Here is a 19,831-nt window from a genome sequence, read left to right as displayed (position 1 = left end):
CCTATGCCCCAGGTCCTGGGTAAAGTAGACTAACAAACCATCGCTCTTAAGGAACCATTCAGCACCCTATGTCCTGAAAATCTGAGGCTCTATACTCAACTCTGAAACATACCCTCATCCTCTTATGAAGTAGAAAATTAGCATTATTCTCAGAGTGATGAACTTGGGGGAACTCAGAGTCGAAAGTTGGGAGACCCTGTTCATAACTGTGTTTCAAAAACCGAATCTTCTAATTAGTCTATGTCCAGTTTATACTCTTTCAAGTCACATGTAACTTCCCATACACAAACACTGAGTTCCACCTGATTCCTTTGAACACACCCTGGCACAAAACTGAGGGGATAGATTTACATTCCCCGAATTTTCATCTTCTTATTTGTAGTTACCTGTTCCCTCTTGGCTGCCCTTCCCGGAGATGACCCTCACTGGTTCAGACTTGTATATCTAGGTCATCTCTCCTACCCTTGTCTTGCATCCCAAATTCAATCTCTGCTTGGATTTCTTGTTCTGGTATCCATCCTTTCCTCTCTTCTACTCTATTAACTTCTGACTCAGTTGTTAATTGATTTTCGCATGTTATTGTCTTCCAGTTACCCATCAGTACCTAACACTAATCTTTCCTCTGAATCTCAATTTTATATTTGTGTTAGATGTCTATTGTTTGCGTAATAAAATGACTAAGGAAAGGTTTGCTTTGACTCATAGTTTCAGAAGTGTTAATCCATGATTGGCTGCCTACATTGCTGTGGGCCTGGGGGAAGGCAGCCCATCGTGGTGGCAGGAACATGTAGTAGAGAAAGCTTCTAACATCATGACAGCCAGGAAGAAGATAGAGAGAGAAAGGGACTGACTAGGGACTACATACCACCCTTCCAGGGCGTACCTGCCAGATCCTTGAAGTAGGCTCCACCATCTAATTTCCATCATTTCCCAATAATATCATCAAATTATCAATCCATTATTATTAAGTCAAAGGCTTCAGCATCCAGAAGCCCTTTGGAGGACACTTTATAAGCCTATTGGGAGAACACTTCATTTCCAGATCATAACAACATTCTTAGTCATACGCCTTTCTACGAGCAAGGTGATGTGAGGTCTTCATTTTGCACCCAGGTTTTCATTTTGGTTGGGCCCTTGAGTGATGGGCAGACAGACCTACTTCCCCAGTGTCACTCAGCCAGAGCCCCCTGAATGACATGGCAATCCCCAGCTTCCATGACCACAACACAGGTGCCTAAAGCAACCCATCTCCTCTGGTCCATTGCCATCTACTCTAATTCCAGGCAAGCTGGAAGCCTTCACCCACCCCCCCCTCCCCCAGCTGTTCTCATCTCAGTGGCTCAAAAATCATGAGGATCTAGCCAGCATTCCAAAGGGATAGCTCACCGCTCAGGTTTAGCCCTTTTCACCCAGGTTCCCACCATGCCCCACGCAACCCTCCTATCTGTCTTCTCTCCTTCCCCTCCCTTTCCCCAAAATGTACAAGGAAAAAATACTAACAAATAGGAAGGCTAATTCTAAGTTAGTACAGTCTCTCAGCATGTATCCTGGCCTGCCTCTGGTCCTGTTATTTTCTCCTGTGTCTGGCTTTGACAAGACTGATGACATTTACGTTTTCCAAAAGCTTCAATAAAAGGCACTTTAGCTGCAATCACCTCCATCTAATTTCCTCAGTCAATTTTTTTTTTTTGCTTAAATCACACAACAGAACTGAGGCCTGAGCTGTGCTGACAACTTGTCACCAAATAGGGCTCAGCCCAAATGGGATGTCTTGGAAACCAAGGACAAAAGGGGGGAAAAATGGACTAAGTGGCCTGAAAATGAAGTGGGATGGTTAAGGGAAGAGACGAGATTGGCAGGAGTAAATTTGTCAAAGTTCTGGAACAGGAAGTTTTCTATGGTTTGGGGTCCACGACAAACAGAAAATATGTTTATATCTCTAGAGAGGAAGTAAAACAGATGCTAGGGTTAGAAGGAGCCAATCACCCCAATACACATGGAGTCTTCACTCCAGTGGGTGGGGCCAAATAGTTGGCGTAAAGAACAGACCCCAAAGGGAAGGCATGAATTCTTCCCTTCATACCATAACCCTCCATAGCATGATACTATCCTGAGAAAACTGACACAGATTAATTTTGTTTATAGTTCTGCAGTGATTCAGAATGAAAGACACTAGATGAAACTTTTCATCCATTTTTTTACACAAATGCATTTATTGAAGAATTATATATCTATACACATATATATAATAAAGTATTCTACTTGTAAGGACTCATCTCAATAAAATTTAACATGGGGGGTGCTGGGAATGTGGCTTAGCAGTAGAGTGCTTGCCTAGCATGCATGAAGCCCTGGGTTCAATTCCTTACCAGCACATAAACAGAAAAAGCCGGAAGTGATGCTATGGCTCAAGTGACAGAGTGCTAGCCTTGAGCAAAAAGAAGGCCCCCGGACTGGGAAAAAAATTTAACAAGGTAAAAACACTCATCTAACCACTAGTCAGGTCAACATGTCAAACAGTCTTATGCATATTTCTTATAAACTCCAACTCCCTGAAAAGTAGCATTGGCCATATTTCTAAGAGTGTAGGTTAGTTTTGCCCAATTACAAATTTGGTACAAATGAAATCACAAATGTTGATACATATACCTCTATGTCTAATACATATTGTGAGACATGACCATTCACCTCATTACTGAATGTATTCCATTCTGTTACTGTACCACAGATAGTCATCATACTATAGACAGATATATTAGTTATTTCCAGTTTGGGGCTTTTATAAATAATGCTTCTATGAACATTCAGTCTGCGTCTGTGCACATTTATGTGCATTTCTGTTTGCATACAAACCCGGGAGTAGAATTGCTCATCTGTGGAGTACATGTGACCAGTCAGCTCTAGTTGATACCATCCAGCAACTTTTCCAAAGTGTTTATATCAGTTTATCCTCCTGAACAAGATTTCTGGGTGCTTTATGTTCTCAATATTGCCTGATGTTTCCTCTTGGCCACCTTGATGAGTCTGCATGGTTTTAATTTTGTATTTTGCTGATACCTACAGGTATATATATTTTTACATGGTATTGAACCACTTGGATATTTTATAAAGCTACTGCCTATTTTTATTATGGATTGTTGGACTTTTATCCTTGACTTCTAAGAATCTTTGTATATTATGGAGATAAGTTTCTTACAGCTTACATGTACCCACACAGAAGGTATGACACAGGGATTCATACTGCCGATCTCAACTCTTTGGTCTTTTTCTCTCTGTCTCCAACTTCATTTAGGCCTGATGTCATTTATCCCATTTTCTCTGTGATCAACTTATATGTGAAAAGGCACTGGTCCGACTAGGAACTGGAACTAGATTTTCTCTCATTGCAGCCTCCAGGGTGACTAGCCTATGTCAGATAGCCCAGGGTTCTCCTTGTTCTGACCTTCAAAGATGTGCATCGTGGAAAACATCCCAATGCCAGGATGACTTGTCCTCCTGTGGCTACCTTCTAAAGAGCTAAGTATCTTGATAAAATGATTTTCTGTCTCTGGACTAAAAAACATTTCTGTTAGGCTGGGCACTGTGACTGACACCTTTAACCCTAGTTACTCAGGAGGCTGAGATCTGAATATCATGGTTCAAAGCCAGCCCAAGCAGGAAAAGTTTGTGACACTATTATCTCTAAATCACCACCATAAAACCAGAAGTGGCAATGTGGATCAAAGTAGTAGAACACTAGCCTTGAACAAAATTGCTCAGAAACAGCACCCAGGCCCAAGAGTGACCAAAAATAAATAAATAAATAAATAAATAAAACATTCCTGTTACTTGTTGTGATTGAGTTGACAATGGGAGAGAGGATCTTCAATTTCCTTCCATATCTGACTCTTTAATTTTGTTCTTATTCTAGGATAGTGTAGCACCTTACAATCAAGAATACACGCAAAAATAATTTCATAGTGGTAGAGGATCTGTGACCATGTCTGTGATAATCTTTCCAAAATAAGGGCACCGACCAAGTTCTGAATATTGTCGCATGAATTATGCATTTTGCAATCTGTTCTGTGTTGACAATCCTTCCTAATCCTCACGTCATCTCTGATCTAAGCATTACTGTCACTATTTCATTTCTGTGTGAGGAAACAGAGGTCCGATGTTTGAGCACTGTGGCTAATATGACACAGGTAGTCAACAAAAGACTAGTAGTACTCATTCTTTCTTCTGCCTACTTCCAAAGCCCCCACATTTAACAGCAATATTAAACCAACTCACATCTAATTCCTCTGTACTTTCCTGCCATCTCTTATAAGAAGATGTTCCCTCATGTAGCCCTCTCAGCCCTGTCCCATGATGAGATGTTTGTGTGTATCCCCTCCCATCTGACAGGATTTTCATTAGATTGAATCAGAGCTTGGAAAAATTAATTCTCTAAACAACAAGATTATTATTAACAATGCCTAGAGAAAGTCAAAGCATATCCATGAGGATTGGACAACCACGATATGGCAGATTCAAGCACATACTTTCACTCTGGAATAAGCTTTCCAAGATTGACAATCCAGTTGTGTTAAGAAATCAGAATCTCAACTAGAAGGAGGAGAAAGTATGAAAATTAATGAGAAATAAGAAGTCAAGGGACCAACATATTCTCCAAGAGTCTATTTCTGTGAACAAAAAGATTTACTGGAAATGTGATGGCTTGAACAGGTAGACTGTTTCCTACACTGTTCTCATGTTTGAAACAATGTGAAAGCAACAGAACAGAGTCTTGAGGAAGGAGAGCAGCAACCTGCTCCACACCTCTATGGTTGCCCCACTATGTTTGCTTCCCTGATTTCAGGGGTTACAAACAAGAGAGGCAGGACCAAAGAAACTGGGAGACAGAAAAACAGTTTGTCCAAGGGGATATTTAGCCTAGGAGGCAGAAGCTCCAAGATCAAGATTGGTAAGTTCTAAAAAAAAAAAAAAAGTAGAAGAAAGAAAGAGGAGGGGGAGGGGGTGGGGGAGGGGAGGAGGAGGAGGAGGAGGAGGAGGAGGAGGAGGAGGAGAGGAAGGAAGGAAGGAAGGAAGGAGGAAGGAAGGGAGGGAGGGAGGGAGGGAGGGAGGGAAGGAAGGAAGGAAGGAAGGAAGGAAGGAAGGAAGGAAGGAAGGAAGGAAGGAAGGAAGGAAGGAAGGAAGGACCTGCTGCCCTGGCTACATAAAACCCTTCATATCCAAATACCCTCATCTCGCCTGCTGTTAAAATTGATACCTGGCTGTTTGATTTGGGGCCAAGATTCACTCATGAACCAAGAGGTAGCAGCAGAACCAGCACAGTTCTCCCCTCCATGGCCTCCTCATCCCCTTTCTCTCTTCTCTGCACAAACAGATGGGGAAAGATTTCCAACCAGAGCAGCCAGTGTGCCGCAGGGAGGCCTGCTGTGGGGTTTGTCGGATGCAGTGGCTTGTGGGGCAGCTCTCTGGAGGCATTCCCCTGCCTGTTCACTTCCTCCCGTCCTGCGATGTCCAAATCACTCTCCCCGGAAAAGGGCTGAGCTCCCAGCATTCCCAGTACTCTCCCATCGCCCAGCCAGCCAACGTGGGCTCCCAGCCTGGGCACTTCCTGAGCTCTTCCTCCCAATGATAGTGAACGAACAAGTCCCCCTGTTGGCCTTTCCACGGATGAGCTCTTTGCGTTGGCATTTTAAAATACGCCATCTGGCTAAGCGCCAGCGGCTCCTGTCTGTCATCCTAGCTACTCAGGAGGCTGAGATCTGAAGAGAGCAGTTCGAAGTTACCCTGAGCAGGAAAGTCTGTGAGACTCTTATCTCCAGTTAACCACTAAAAAGCCAGAAAGTGAAGCAGTGAAGCTGTGGCTCAAGCGGTAGACCACTAGCCTTAAGCAAAAAAATAAATAAATAAAAAGACTAAACACACACACACACACACACACACACACACACAGTGTTGTATTTTACTTAACAAACTTGTACATCAGCAATGGAAACCATCAACTCGCACACGTCTCAGTCTTCTCTTGTCACTGTTCTCCAGTAATCTAACTCTATATAAAAGCTTATCTTCCCCTCTTGACAAACTAGAACAGTTGCAATCAGACTTGCGCAAAGACAGAGCTCATCAGACCTGCTGTGGCATCCTTGGCCATGGCTAAGGTGAAAGCTGAGGCTCCCTGGAAAATTCATCCCTTAAACCCCTGCTAGCAGCATCCATTGCTACAAATTCCCAGCATGCACCTTCCTCTTACTTCACTCTGCTTGCATGACTATAACATTCTGTCCCACCCCAGTCCTCTCATTCACCACTCTTCTGGCAGTTTCTCAGCCTTGGCCACCAAAGGCAAATAATGACAGCATCTGATCCTGACATTGGGGTCTCCTCTTACTGAGATTTAGGATCATAGTTTCGGTGAGGGCCATTCACACTTGGAGACTTAGGTTTATGCTCACTCCAGCACCATGAACTGCATCCATCTTCTGCCCTATGCTTCTTCACCTGGCTGGGTTCCTACCAGAGGACCTTATTTTAAAATAGTTGTCTTCTAGATCTCACTAGAAAGAGCTCCGGTCTGTTCCTGTCCTAAACCTGTATCTCACTTGTTACCAGCATTTTCTCCCTCTTGGTTCCTTCAGTTTTCCAGAGACTGTGAAAGCAAACACATCTGCCTTCTAGTTGATGAGAAGAGGTTACAACACACACAGTTTCCTTCCTTTCCTGTCTGGAACTATATAGTTGTCTTCCTCTTCTGCATGTCACATGCTTTTAGTCCTTCTTCATTAATCTCCTTTTCCCCAGGCTGGGACTTAAGTTCAATATGGATGTTGCTACCAGTCATCCTCTATTACTCCAGTTTGGTGGCACAGATGCAAGGGACTTGGAGAAGAGTTCATTACTGAATATGTGTGGTTTTCCACAGAGGAAAAAAAACAAACAGAAACTAGAGCCACCAGACACCCAATGGACAGCTGGGGAGGGAAGGTAGTCCTGAGACTGTAGTAGTGCAATACACTCGAATTTTACCTTCATTGCTTAATGCCTGTCTTAGAAATCAGCACCTCCAGGTTAATAAATGAGGAAGGAAAGGAGGGGAGAATGGGTGGTTGAAAGAGGAATAGACAGGAGGGGAGAGGAGATGAGGAGGGGAGAAGAAAGAAAAGAAAAGGAGGAGAAAGGGAAGTGAAGAGAAGAGAGGAATTGGTAAGGAAGTTTCTGGGATTTTTCACCAAGCCTGTAGTACTTCCTGTACTGCCCAGGACATTCACCAAGAACCACCAGCCTAATGTAAAGTGGAGCCTCTGTCTTCACATTATGATGCTTGACAACCATTATACTAAACATCCGTGTCTACAGCTCATCAGAATCTACAAGCCATTGCCGGGAGCCACCACTAACAGGAATCTAACCCTCCCAAGACGCAAGTGCCACACCGCTCTTCAGCCTCCCACGGTCATAACCTCCCTAAAGCAGCCTGTGAGGAGGAGAGTTCCATAGGTGTTCATCCTGCACGTCCAGGAAAGGTGTCAAGGTCAGGACTGCAGAGTACAGAAACGTTGCATGGACCTTGACCTTAGCAATGTCATTTGAGAAGCAAGGAAAAGCACCTCCCTTGCCCCCAAACTCAGATTCTCCAAGTGGCTCAGAAATGCTTGGTGTACCCATAACAAGAGGAGGCTGTGCTAATCCCCTCCAGCCTCCAGGATGAAACATAGCTTTGTAACATGCCACAGATACTACCTTGGAGTCATGCTACGTGACAGGATTGAGCTCAGTGCTTTCTGGATCTCTGATAAGAAAAAGCTAGAACAGCAGAAAAGGCAAGATCACAGCCAAGGATGTGGGCTCTGGAGCCAGATGGCTTAGCTTTCTACATTTGTCCTAGCTGTGCCAATTGAGGTAAATTGATTAACCTCTCTGGGCCTCTGTTTTGTCATCTGTTAAGACGCAGATAATGCTAGGGCTTTCCTAATAATCTTGTTGTGAAGATTAGACAGAGGAGCACATGTATTATCACAGAACCTGGCACTGAGTAACTGCTGTGGAAATGGTGCTGTGGTTAATGTAATGTTTATTATTACAAGAAAAGATGGATTTGTACCCAAGCAGAAAAGGGAATTTGGGAAAAGTACCTTGAACGGTAGTCAGGACATATTTTATTCATTTCAAAATCTTACACTGTGACATTGTATCAGTTAGTTACTGGGGCGTAACAAACCACTTTTCAAGACCCAGCTGAAGCCGTCACTGTTTTTTTTTTTCTTTTTGTCTGGATGCTTGTGGATTAGCTGCCGTGAATGGGGCACTTCCGCTTTAAGCTGGGGGTCTAGCAGGACCTTCCCTGTGAGATGCACCCCAGCCTGCTTTGCCTGTGCTCATCCTCAACTCTGGCTGGCATCAGGCAGCTACTGGGAAACAGGGAGCATTTCCCACACCATTCCTCAGCAAGCAGAAACACATCGCTCATTCAGGGACCGACCTTAAAACTTGCATGTGGTTCCTTCCATGGACAAAGCATAAAGTGGCCTTAGCCCAAAGCTGAAGGTGAGATGTTCATGGTATGTGGAATGGGGAGATGGGAGGCACCAAAGTCATAGAACCAATCACATTGCCTGTGGATCCGGGAACCCCAGAACAGCGACAGGGCAAGGTGAAGAGTCAGGACAACAGTAGAGGCAGGGAGATCTACCTATGTCTCACCCTCTAGCTTCCTTCTGCTTTTTGTCCTTTTATCGACCTCACAGTTCTCAGTCCTCATAGGTGTCACAGCTCCTAGGGACAGCTGACTTGCAGGCTGTCTGAGAGGAAACAAGATACTGCCGCTGCAATTCGCCTCACACCCAGGAGGAGAGCCATACGGAGGCCCCATAGTCTGGGACTTCCTTTCACCCGGGAGCCAGGGCTGACTGCCTGCCCCATGGAGGCCAGGCTCAGACAAGCTGTGGGAAGGAATCCCTTGTCATTCATTCCAGAGCTGGACTTAGCAACAAGAAGCGTTGACCTCCAAGGAAGGGCTCAGCCCCATTTGGAGGACAAAGTACAGTTAATAGCTTTGAAAATGCACAGCTAGAATAAAAAATTGTTACCAAAGTGGGTTCTTCAAATTTTAGATAAAAGCAATTGCTTGTGAAAGCTTCAGTCAATCGAGTCGCACTGAATGCAATGAGAAGACTTAATGCAGCTACGAGAGAGAGTCAGGCAGGGCACTCGGGAGAGGTTAAAGGGATGGTAGGTTTGCAGAAGCAAACAGCACCCCTCCATGTTTACCATCAGAAGATACGGGAGGGCTTGCAGAGCAGGGAAAATAGCCCCTCTCCCCCTCAAGAGTGATCCAGAGGCAGAGTCTGCCTTAAAAGGGGCTTGGCTGGTGAGCTCTGAACATAGCCCGGCAGAAATGCCACCTGCTGAAATAGCCGTGATGGCCTGTTCCTAACTGGCTGTATTTCTCCATGCCTTTCCAGCCCCTGGCACAACCGCCTGTACCTTCTAACCTCCCTCCAGGAACTTCCAGAGTAAGAAAGATCCTTTATCCTGAAGAAGTTCAGCATGGCTTCACGCGGATCGACAGAAAGAACAACATTTCCACACTAGTTGAAGAGTGTTGTGATAAAGATCCTTGCCTGGTGTCTTGGGAGAGTGGAGAAGAAGCTGCTGACTGATGAAGTTAGGCCGGCAGGAAATACTGGCATGATCTGCCTCATTGATGAAGGAGCTGTTGAGCGGCATCGCATAGGGAGTGAGGGCCTGAGACATTCAGAGAGAGAAGCTCTCTTGGCAGGACAAAGGGTGTCTGCCAGGATGAGGGAGGGCTGGACAGACAGATAGGGAGGGGCCAAGGCATAAAACTGCTTCAACCACTATGAAAAAACTGAATGGGTAGAGAGTCCATGGGGGGAAATGGGATCTAGGATATGTCTGTGCTACCTCCTCTCCTCTGTCTCGTCTATGTTCTCTCTGCCCTGTATTTCCAATTGCTTTTTGATTTCCCAGGCAGCTGTCAGGTGTCCCACACCTTCCTGAGGAGTGAAGTGTTTGTGCATCGCTGAGTGATAGCTCGGGGATGGAAGTGCATTCCACTTCCAGCACCTGCGCTAGGAGGTTCAGATAGGACTGTTCTTCCATTGCACTGGGAGCTCTGTAATAATCCTCACGACACACAGTGCTCACTTAGCCCAAGGAAGGGGTCTGATGGAACAAGAGGGGAAGAATGAACTCATGAAAGTGTAAATGAACTGAGGGAAACTTTCTATGGCAAGGTGAGAGAACAGTCAACCATGATGGGAGTTACCAATGTAAAATTTACCCCCAAAAATCACGAAGTGAAAGGTGTGAAAATGGACCATTACCATGTGGACTACAGGAGACCAACACACAGAGGCCTTATGGGGAAGGGCCTTGGAAGGACATGCCATGCAGAACAGCATTCCTTGTGGTACGTATCAATGTGGGAAAGGGCAACTTTTAGTGAGGAGGTTATTTTGTATCAAGGACAAGGCCATGTCTTTTGTATGTACACAGATGCCAGAAGTCAATGCAGTATATTTGCCATTTTGCATATGAGGAAACAAATATGGAGAAATAAATTAAACAAGGGAACACATGTCAGAAGAGTTGGGCTATGAATACAATTTTCAGACTTGAGAACTTGCAGTCTTAGTCACATGGTTGCACTGCTAATGTTATACACATACCAATGTGTACATAAACACACACACACAGCACAACTGAAAATTAGGATCAGCTAGACATAAGAGTAAAGCAGACTTCGAGGTAGGTGTATTAATTGCCCTTCAAGATGTGTCCCAATCTCCAATGAGTACTTGAAAAGCATAGATAATCAAACCCAGCATAAGGTATGCCTTGCCTTATACAGACATGCCAATGATAAATCCAACCTGGAAATGAATCGCAAAAAGAGGTGATCAACAGCTGCTAGCAAAATAGAGTGGTAACTGAAACCATGGAAAGCAAAATCAGAGATGAGAACCACTGTATGGAGACCTGAGGATAGAAATAGATATATTGATCAGTCTCACAAAGACTGATGTTAGGATCCCAGGACCTGAACAATCAGTGATGCTCTGTCAAGGTCACCTTTCCCTGGGAAGTTCAGAGGGAAATCTACATGTAGAAGCAAGGTCAGCCAAGTTCTCTTTCATAACTTTACCACTGCCCAGGAAAGGCAACAAGAGCCAGGGAAACCTTGGCCTGCATAGGCATAGAACGTGCTACCAAGGGCTCTCTTCCACACCACCCCCTACAACCACTCACTTGACATCCCCACTAGAAAGAAGGGTGAGAAGGATTCCCATGGAACTAGTCCACATTCAAATATGCCATCTCATCAGCAAACTTGCCCCCTGCTCCTTCTTTCAAGAAGTAGCATTGCTGACCTATGATTTGTATAGGTCAAGAATGCAAACCTCATCCAGGATACCTACTGGCCCCCGCAGCCTGGATCCCACCCATCTACAAAGGATGTCAACATCATCCTGGTCGCCCTTCCTCATTCAGGTCATCTGTATCCAGCTTTTACATCTGCAGAGCCAGTGAGTGTCACTTTGGAATTCAAGGAGCCCTGTTGGAAGAAGGCAAGGACCATTTTGTCGACAGAGTAATGTCCTGACTCTCCCCAAACATACTGTTCTTTCCTTTCTTTCTTTTGTTAGGATAGAAAACTATCCTGTGATCCTTTTCTGATTTGTTAGGAACTTCCATTTTGTTTTCCATAGTGGGTACAACGTTACCTCTCATCAAGAAGCTGTTTTTATGCAGTCCAGTTATACTGATATTTTTTATGTAATGATGGATTCTTTCCAAGCATTGTTAATAAGAAGTGCTATGAACATTTCTGTGCCCCTTTTTACTACCCAGAGCTTATTTCCTGCCAAAGTGCATAGAGTAAGTTAATGCCAAAGTTCCACATTTTCACTATATAAAAAGACATGTGCTGTTGATTTACTGATCTTCGGAGGAGCCTGAGTTAGATATTAATGAAAGGCTTCGGGTCATCATTTTCCCCTTAGAACCCCACTAGGTCAACCATCTTTAAAGGGCAATGCTTGCAGAATTAATGAGAAGGCGCTATACCAAGAAACTTGTGCTGAGGACAGTGCATCTGGAATGGAGTCCTACAATATTTTTGATTATTTTTATTACCTCTAAGTAGTTTCTTAATAGTCATATTCTGTTTCAAGCCAACAGAATTGGTTTACTTCTAAAATTTTTCCTGTAGACTCACTTTATTTGAGGGAAAGACTATTCTGATCTGCCTTGAGCCTTTCAATTTAAGTGTTTAATTTTTTTACCCCATTTGTTGAAATTATAAAGACATGCAACATTTTCTGATGTTTTTAGAATAACTGACTTTTATCAAGAAAAATAGAAATTTACCAGCCAAATTTCAGTAGAAATCTTCATATTGTCAGATGAGACTAAAGTAATGAATATCATGATTTAGGAAGTGCAGTCAGTGGTATGTAACTTGACAAAATGCACTTTCCACACATGGAAACACAATAAAACTAAATATCGAAATAAACTAGCTAAAAGTTGTGCCTGAATTGCTTTATTGCAAAATGATATGCCAGAGTTCAATCAGCATTAAGAAGCAAGTTCAACCTTATTTTGATCCACTAGTGAATAAAAAGAAACAATGCATTCTGGATATTATTTCATCTGTAAGTCATTGTTGTTGATTTCTCTTACAAATGGTGTCATGTTAATATAGCTATAAATCAAGTATTATATATTTAAATGTGAGACACAAGAGTATTATACCTAAAGTATTATATAAAATAAATATAATGTATAACATTAATATATGAATTATGCAACATGAATAATAAAAATAAAATAATTTTGTGTTATATATTGTATGTATAATATATTGCATGCTCTATTATATGTGTGCTTTATATGTACTATATGTAATATCAGATATATGATGTAATCATCAAAGAAATAAATGAAACACATTTTAGAAGTGAATTTTAAGATTCACTTTCCTGCTCAGTGTCTTTCCATTGCTCAGATATCCAGTAAAACAACATGGAGCCCACGGGCCTAGGCAGGCCCAGCGTCATACAACTTCCCCACCTCCGTCCTCACTTGGCTCTTGTGCATCTCCATCACTAGCTGGGTTCACCAATACAAACCTGAGCCACCAACGGCCCCCAAGACAGAGCCCCATGTCCTGTGTCTGCTCTTCCCCTATAGCCTGTGGTTTCCCCTGGTTCCTTCAGCTTGATCAGGCCAGAGGAGCACTCTTCATGAGCAGTGACACAAGAACTCCCTTGATACAAGCCTTACTGACATTACAGGTCGTGCTCACGGTGTTCCTGCTACCTCCACCATTAACACAGGAGGACGTGCCTCAAACAGCTTTCCGGACAAAGGGGATCAGTCAATGGATGCAGAGCATTCTAGGTAAATCAAGAAAGTAAGAAGCCAAGCTGCTCTCAAGATCTCATGAGCCATCCCACAGGGGCGGTAAGGAAATATCAGAGGCAGCGGTGAGCCGAATGGATTTCTCGGCTTGAAGCTGATGGGAATTCCATTCCTCTGTACAGATTGAGCGTGTTGTGTTTTCTATCCCTGCTCTAGGGAGTTCTTATAATCATTTAATTTTTAAATAGAGCTATGTGGTAAGATTTCTGTTTCTGGTACTGCAGGTATTCCCAGGAGCGCTTGGAAAGGGGTAAGAGACGTGCCAATTGGCATCACTCCATAAAACTAATTACCTGGGAAATTATGTGGGGAGAAGACATTGTGATACAGGTATTCCATGCAGTTTGTAACTCAGGACAAATCCTGCATTTATGAGCCATAAATGAAAATATTGAATATGCAGTGTCTATTAGCCATTCTGAATGGCTTCACATTCTGAATCACTGGCTAAATGCATCCTCAATGACTGAGTGCCACCCAGGACGGTGATTGGAACGCTGCCTCCACCCAGCTCAGCCTGGAGCCAGCAACCCCCTCTTGGCGTGCATTTGGTTTGGGCTTTGATTTTTCCCTTTGGTCAAGACCTGCCTGGCTCATCCCAGTCCCACCTCCATCTCAGATCACTCTCAGACAGAAGCAGCTCCTTGTTTTCCTCACCCCAAATGAATCTCCACTGCCAAGTCTATGGGCCCACAAAAATGAGAGCAGACAGTATATAAAAATGATGTAAAAACCGTTAAGTGAGGGGGGTTGTTTAAGAAATAGGAACCCATATTAAAATAAGCTCCCAACCACTCTTCCATCTTGCTCTCAATGACTTGGCACCCTGTGTGAGTTCCTTGAAGTGGAAAGAGGCAGTCTCCAAGCTACACACACACACACACACACACACACACACACACACACACACACACAACTGGCATCTAGTCTCCCTAACTTCTTCTTGCTGTTACCTATAGCTTCCTGTACTCCAAGCTCAACCTAATGTCTTTGCCTGGGCACTGAATTCCATCCTTTCACGTGTATTCAGAAACACTGTTCCGGTATTGCCCCTTTTCTGCTTTCTCTCTTTCCTCTTGTATCATCAAAGATTTTCCTCTTTAGTTCCCTCTCCCCTGGGGTTTATGTGTTGATCACAGCCCATGGTGACCCCAATGAAGCCTGCTTAGATAATTCCTTCCCTGAGGACAGGCAGGATCTATGACTTAATTCTAAACAATTCAATGGTGAGAAATAGCTGCCAGAACTATATAAAGTTATTCATGTTGAACATTTGTAAAGAAATGGAAAAACCTGGAAAAAAAGTTGTGTTAAGTGAAGTAAGTGAGACTCAGAGTGACAAAGGATGCCTATTTTCCTTTATATATGGAAGCTAGCTTTAGCTTATAATCATATAAGCAAATATGTTGGGTGGTATGCAAGTAAGTACAAATGCATTGACTGAAATGCAGTAGATTCAAAGAGAAGTTAAACAGTGTAATTTGTAGGGAAGCAAAGTCAAAGTTCAGCAAAATAAAACAACAGGAAGAGGGTACTCAAAGGGGGTGGAGTGAGGCCAAGGGAAAGGGGGTAGATGAATGAAGAGAAGAAGAAGGTGTTAGCATTCCCCCTGCCTCAGGTCCTCAGCTCCTCCAATTAGCCCCCAGATCCACCCATAGCTAATGAGTCACTCCTACTCACTATTTAGACCTATCTACTTCCCCTTTATCCCCAGAGAGAAGCTGCCACCTGGATAAAGTACAGACGCTTCCTCTCCCTCTCGCGTGGGAGATATGGCCCCACTAATAAACCTCCTTATGAACCTTCTTCTCCTATCCGTGACTATCTCCGCATGGTTCCCTGGTCTGGCTGGGACATATCCTTTCAGAGGGGAAGAAGGTAGTCAAAAGTCCAACATATATCCCACAGAATGAAGAAGAGTGGGGGAAGAGGCGGGGGGGGGGGCGGGGGAGTGGATGAGAATGTTGAAAGGGGTGGCATTGATCAAGAGGTATTGTATTCATAAACTGCTTTGTTAAATGGCAACCCCTTTGTACAATTATTTAAAGATAATGAGGACTATTTTTAAAAGACATCCAAAATCTGAAGTCATCTAAAATCCAAAACTTTTTGAGGTCACCATCTTTGCTTGTTGTCCAGTTCTCCATGCCTTAAGATCTTAGGAACAGTTATTATCAGTCAGTAATTTTACCATAAGTAGAGAATTCCATGGGGCAAGTTGAAGTCAAAATGCAAGTGCACTAAAAAATATTGTATAACACCACATTCAGATTATGTATATAAGGCATATTTGAAATATACATGGGTTTCATGCTGACAATTGGGTCCCATCTTCAAGATACCTCATTGTTTATATGCCAATATTCAGAAATCAAAATAATGGAAAATATTACGCATTTTCCCTATCATTTGAATAAGGGATACTCAACCTGCATGAAACACATGATTAGGTTCCCTATTCTTTGGACTTGGTGTTAACTGAAGTGATTGTGGTCCTAGGTGCACTGCCCTAAATAGAAGGAAGACCTTTCACAAAGAGTAATACAGCCTTATCCCAGCTGAGATCTGCTGCTGACCTTGATGTAAGCTGTCCACATTGGGAGAGGGAGTTGGGTGCCACATGGCCACAAAGCACTGGCTACATCTCAGAGCTTAGGATAGCCATGGCTCACAGCTAGCCAGTATACAGAGACCTCACTCCTACAATGGCAAGGATGTGAATTCAACCATGATATAAGCTGAAAAGACCCATTCTGCTCCCAAGAGAGGCTCCTAAGACTTTGATTTCAGCCTTGTAAGAAATCTGAGCCAGAGACAGACAGCTTCACCAGGCCTGGATTGTCACCCTGCCCTGTGGGAAAGGGGAGAGAATTCATTTGCGTTGTACTAAGCCCTTAAGCGTGTGGTAATTTGTTACACAGCAATCGAAAAAAAATACAGCAAACACACTGGCAGTCATTTCTTCCATTAAAAAGACCTACTCTTGACCTCACTCTACTCTAAGGACCATCTCTTTCCTATTTTTTTTCCTTTTATAGCAAAAGCTCTTAAAAGAGTAGGCTGAGCTGTGTCTCAAATTTCCCCCAGCTCTTCTCTCAAATTCACTCCAATCAGCCTTTCCTTCCCATCACTCTTTGGAACTGCCTTTTTCAATGACACCTGTGACCTCCATATTGCTAAATCCAGTGGAAAATTCTGTTCTCAATTGCTTGACTCGCCCACAGAATTTGGTACAGCTCATCATTCTCCTTGTATAAATTCTTCCTTCCTAGGATTTTGCAATGCCACTGTTGCCTGGATTTTCCCATGTTCTCCTGTCACTCTTCCTCAGTTTCTGCTTGCAGTCCAATTTTTCATGCCTTATGGTCTTAGGAAAGTCCATTCTTCGTCTGTTAGTTGATGTCTCTCAAATGTACATCTCAGCCTAAACCTGTCAGGCTCACATATCACATATGCCTACTCAACATCCTCCTTGCAGATCCAATAGTAATCTCAAGCTCCTCATATCCCAACTGAAATTCCAGCTTCCTGTGCTTGGTGTGTAATAGACCATCTCAAATGTAAGATGTCCTAATGGGAGTTCCACATCCTCACAACTGGGTGTCTTACACTGCATCTCAAACTCTTCATGTCCAAACTGGAGGTCTTTATTCCCACACTTGGAGTTATAATAAGCTTCTCAGACTCAATGTGTCTAATATGAACAGTCAGATTCTTGCACACCAAGTACACTGCCATGCACCTTCATCTCAGTTAACAGCAACTCCATCCTTTCTGTTAGGAAAATGGAGGAAAACAGAAAAGGAATAGGCTGGACTCGATCGTCAAGAGCTAAGAACTGTTTATTGAGAAAGATGGAGAGGCACAGACGTTCCCCTGGGTTTGCAGGTTGTGCGAGAGGGTGAATTTGGGACCAGGCTTTTATGGGGTCTGAGCAAGGAGGCAGGGGTTAACAAAGGAGCTACTAGGTCTAGGAAGTTGGAGCTTTCCCATCTAGCCCACAAAGGAGCGTTTACAGCTGGGTCTTGGTGAATTTCCCTGCCTGCACATCAAAGCAAGTTCACATATACCTGAAGTTTTGTCTGGTGTCTGTATGTGCCTGGGAAAACAAGGTTTTCCTTCACTTTCCATCACTCAGTTACAAAACATTACAGCCGGTCTTAACTCATCCTCTATTTCACCTGCCATCATTGTCTGCCAGAACTCTTTCCACTTTCAAACTATACCTAAAATTGGATCATTTTTACAGCCTCTACTTCTAACCCCTAGGTCCATCCAAATATCTCCTAGATTCTTGCAATAGATTTCTAATGGATGTCTCGGTAGTCTGTTCTTCACACACCATCCAGAGTCAGGGTTACACATGATGTCTTCTTGTCTCTGCTCTAGCTCCTTCAATAGTTGATCTACCCGCAGAATAAATCCTATGTCTTGCTGGACATGTGGCCCCACAGTAAGAGTACCTGCTTAGCTGGTACAAGGTCCTGAGTTCAAACTCCAATACCACCAATGGTAGAGGTAATATATCTTTCACATAGATTTCAAGACCCTAGAGGACTTGTTCTTGCTAACTGCAGATATCAGTTTCTACCACATTTCCCTTTGCTCTCTAGGCCCTAACCATCTTGCACTCTTGATGATTTTTAGAACATTTTAGGTATGTTTCTGCCTCAGGGCCTTTGTATTACTTATTGAAGCTTATCTCTTGGACTCTTTTCCCCAGATACCCAATGGTTCTTTCTCTCATGTTGTGCACATCTTTATTCAAATCTTACCCACTCTTTGGTAAAAATTTCTACTGCTCTTCCTCTTTCTCCTTGGCATTCATTGCTATTTAACATTCTATGTCTGCCATTGTCTCTCCATATCTGTGGGCCTCACATCTACAGTTTCAACCAACCACATACCAAAAATCCTTGGGGAGAAAGTTGCATCTGTATTGAACAGAGGTACACTGTATTTCCTCACCATCAATTTCCTCAACAGTACGATAGAAGAACTCTACCTAATATTTATATTATATTTAATGACTTATAGGTAATGTGCAAATACGATATGACATTTTATATAGGGACTTGAGCAGCTGTGGATTTTGTCATCTATGAGGTGACTGGAATTTATTCCCTGCCAATACTGAGGGATAATTGTACCTTATTTGACATCCTTTAGTGCCTGGCTCTGCTGAAAGATGGCAAAGATTTGTATCTGTGTTATTAATTACTTTGACCCTGGAGCCAAGCCCGGTGCCTGGCACAGTGTCTTTGTTAAGTGGATCATTGGGTCTAGAGATGCCTCTCAAAAGATTTTTCCATATGCATAGCCCAGCGTTCAGTTTTTGGAGAGGAATCCATCTTACAAAGTAGGGAACAAAAGAAAATTGTGGAAATTATGCTTCCTGCTTGTAATAAAAACATGAAAGGATTTTGGCAATTTTAGTCAAAGTAAGCAGAGATTGCATGGAGAGCTCTAACAGCAAAGCCACGTTCTACCTTCAACTGAATGCTGTAGAGAATCAATCATCATTTTAGGGTACTGACTAGATAACAATCTCCAAATAGAATGAAAACAAAAATCTAGTGCTTGGGAAGAAGGATGTGACCCAATTATTTTATACAGAAAGATAACAGGAAAAAAATCAGCTATTGCATATTCTCAGATTTGAAAGTATACTTGAATTCCTCTTCTAAAAAAATTATCGACAATATTCTCCAAGCCACTGAATTCAATAATAGGGGAGATTCAGAGTGATGAGGAACTCAACAAGCCTGGGATAATCATAGGGACTGAGGAGATATAGATCGGAACAATTTGCATATGGTGAGGGTGTCAAATGGATGACATAAAACAAATAGAGATTAAACAAACAAAAAGCAGCAAGAAACAAAAGGCAAGGAAACAAAAGGCTTGTATATTCAAGAGGGTCAAAGGTGTAGCTCTTAAATAATGAGAAATGCAAGGAGTTTTTCTTAAGCTTTAAGGTATTGGATACTCTAATTAAAAACTGGATGTTAACTCTAAAAACTGGATGTTAGTAAATGTTGGCATTGTAGACGATAAAAGCAAACAAAATAAAATTCTGTTTCACAAAGCTACGATTAAAATGGCTTTAGGGCACGAAGTTTAATAATGTCTATTAAAATCAAAATTATTAATATACCATTGAAAACTCCAATAGTCTTATTTGTCATTTAATTTGGTTTATCAAAGAATGAATATGGCTTATTAAAATGCCCCACTCTGGTTGTGACCTTGTGACACGTAATCATATCTGATGTGTACTGAAGATAATTTTTATGAAGAAATTCTGGGAGAAGAGTGTTTTACTCCAACTCCCTCTTCCCAAGAAAGGTGACCAATGACAACAGTAAACCAGAAGACCTCCATGCCTCCG

The sequence above is a fragment of the Perognathus longimembris genome, chromosome 21 (assembly GCF_023159225.1).
Source record: "Perognathus longimembris pacificus isolate PPM17 chromosome 21, ASM2315922v1, whole genome shotgun sequence".
Taxonomy (NCBI): domain Eukaryota; kingdom Metazoa; phylum Chordata; class Mammalia; order Rodentia; family Heteromyidae; genus Perognathus; species Perognathus longimembris.
Note: the sequence above shows the minus strand (reverse complement) of the source record.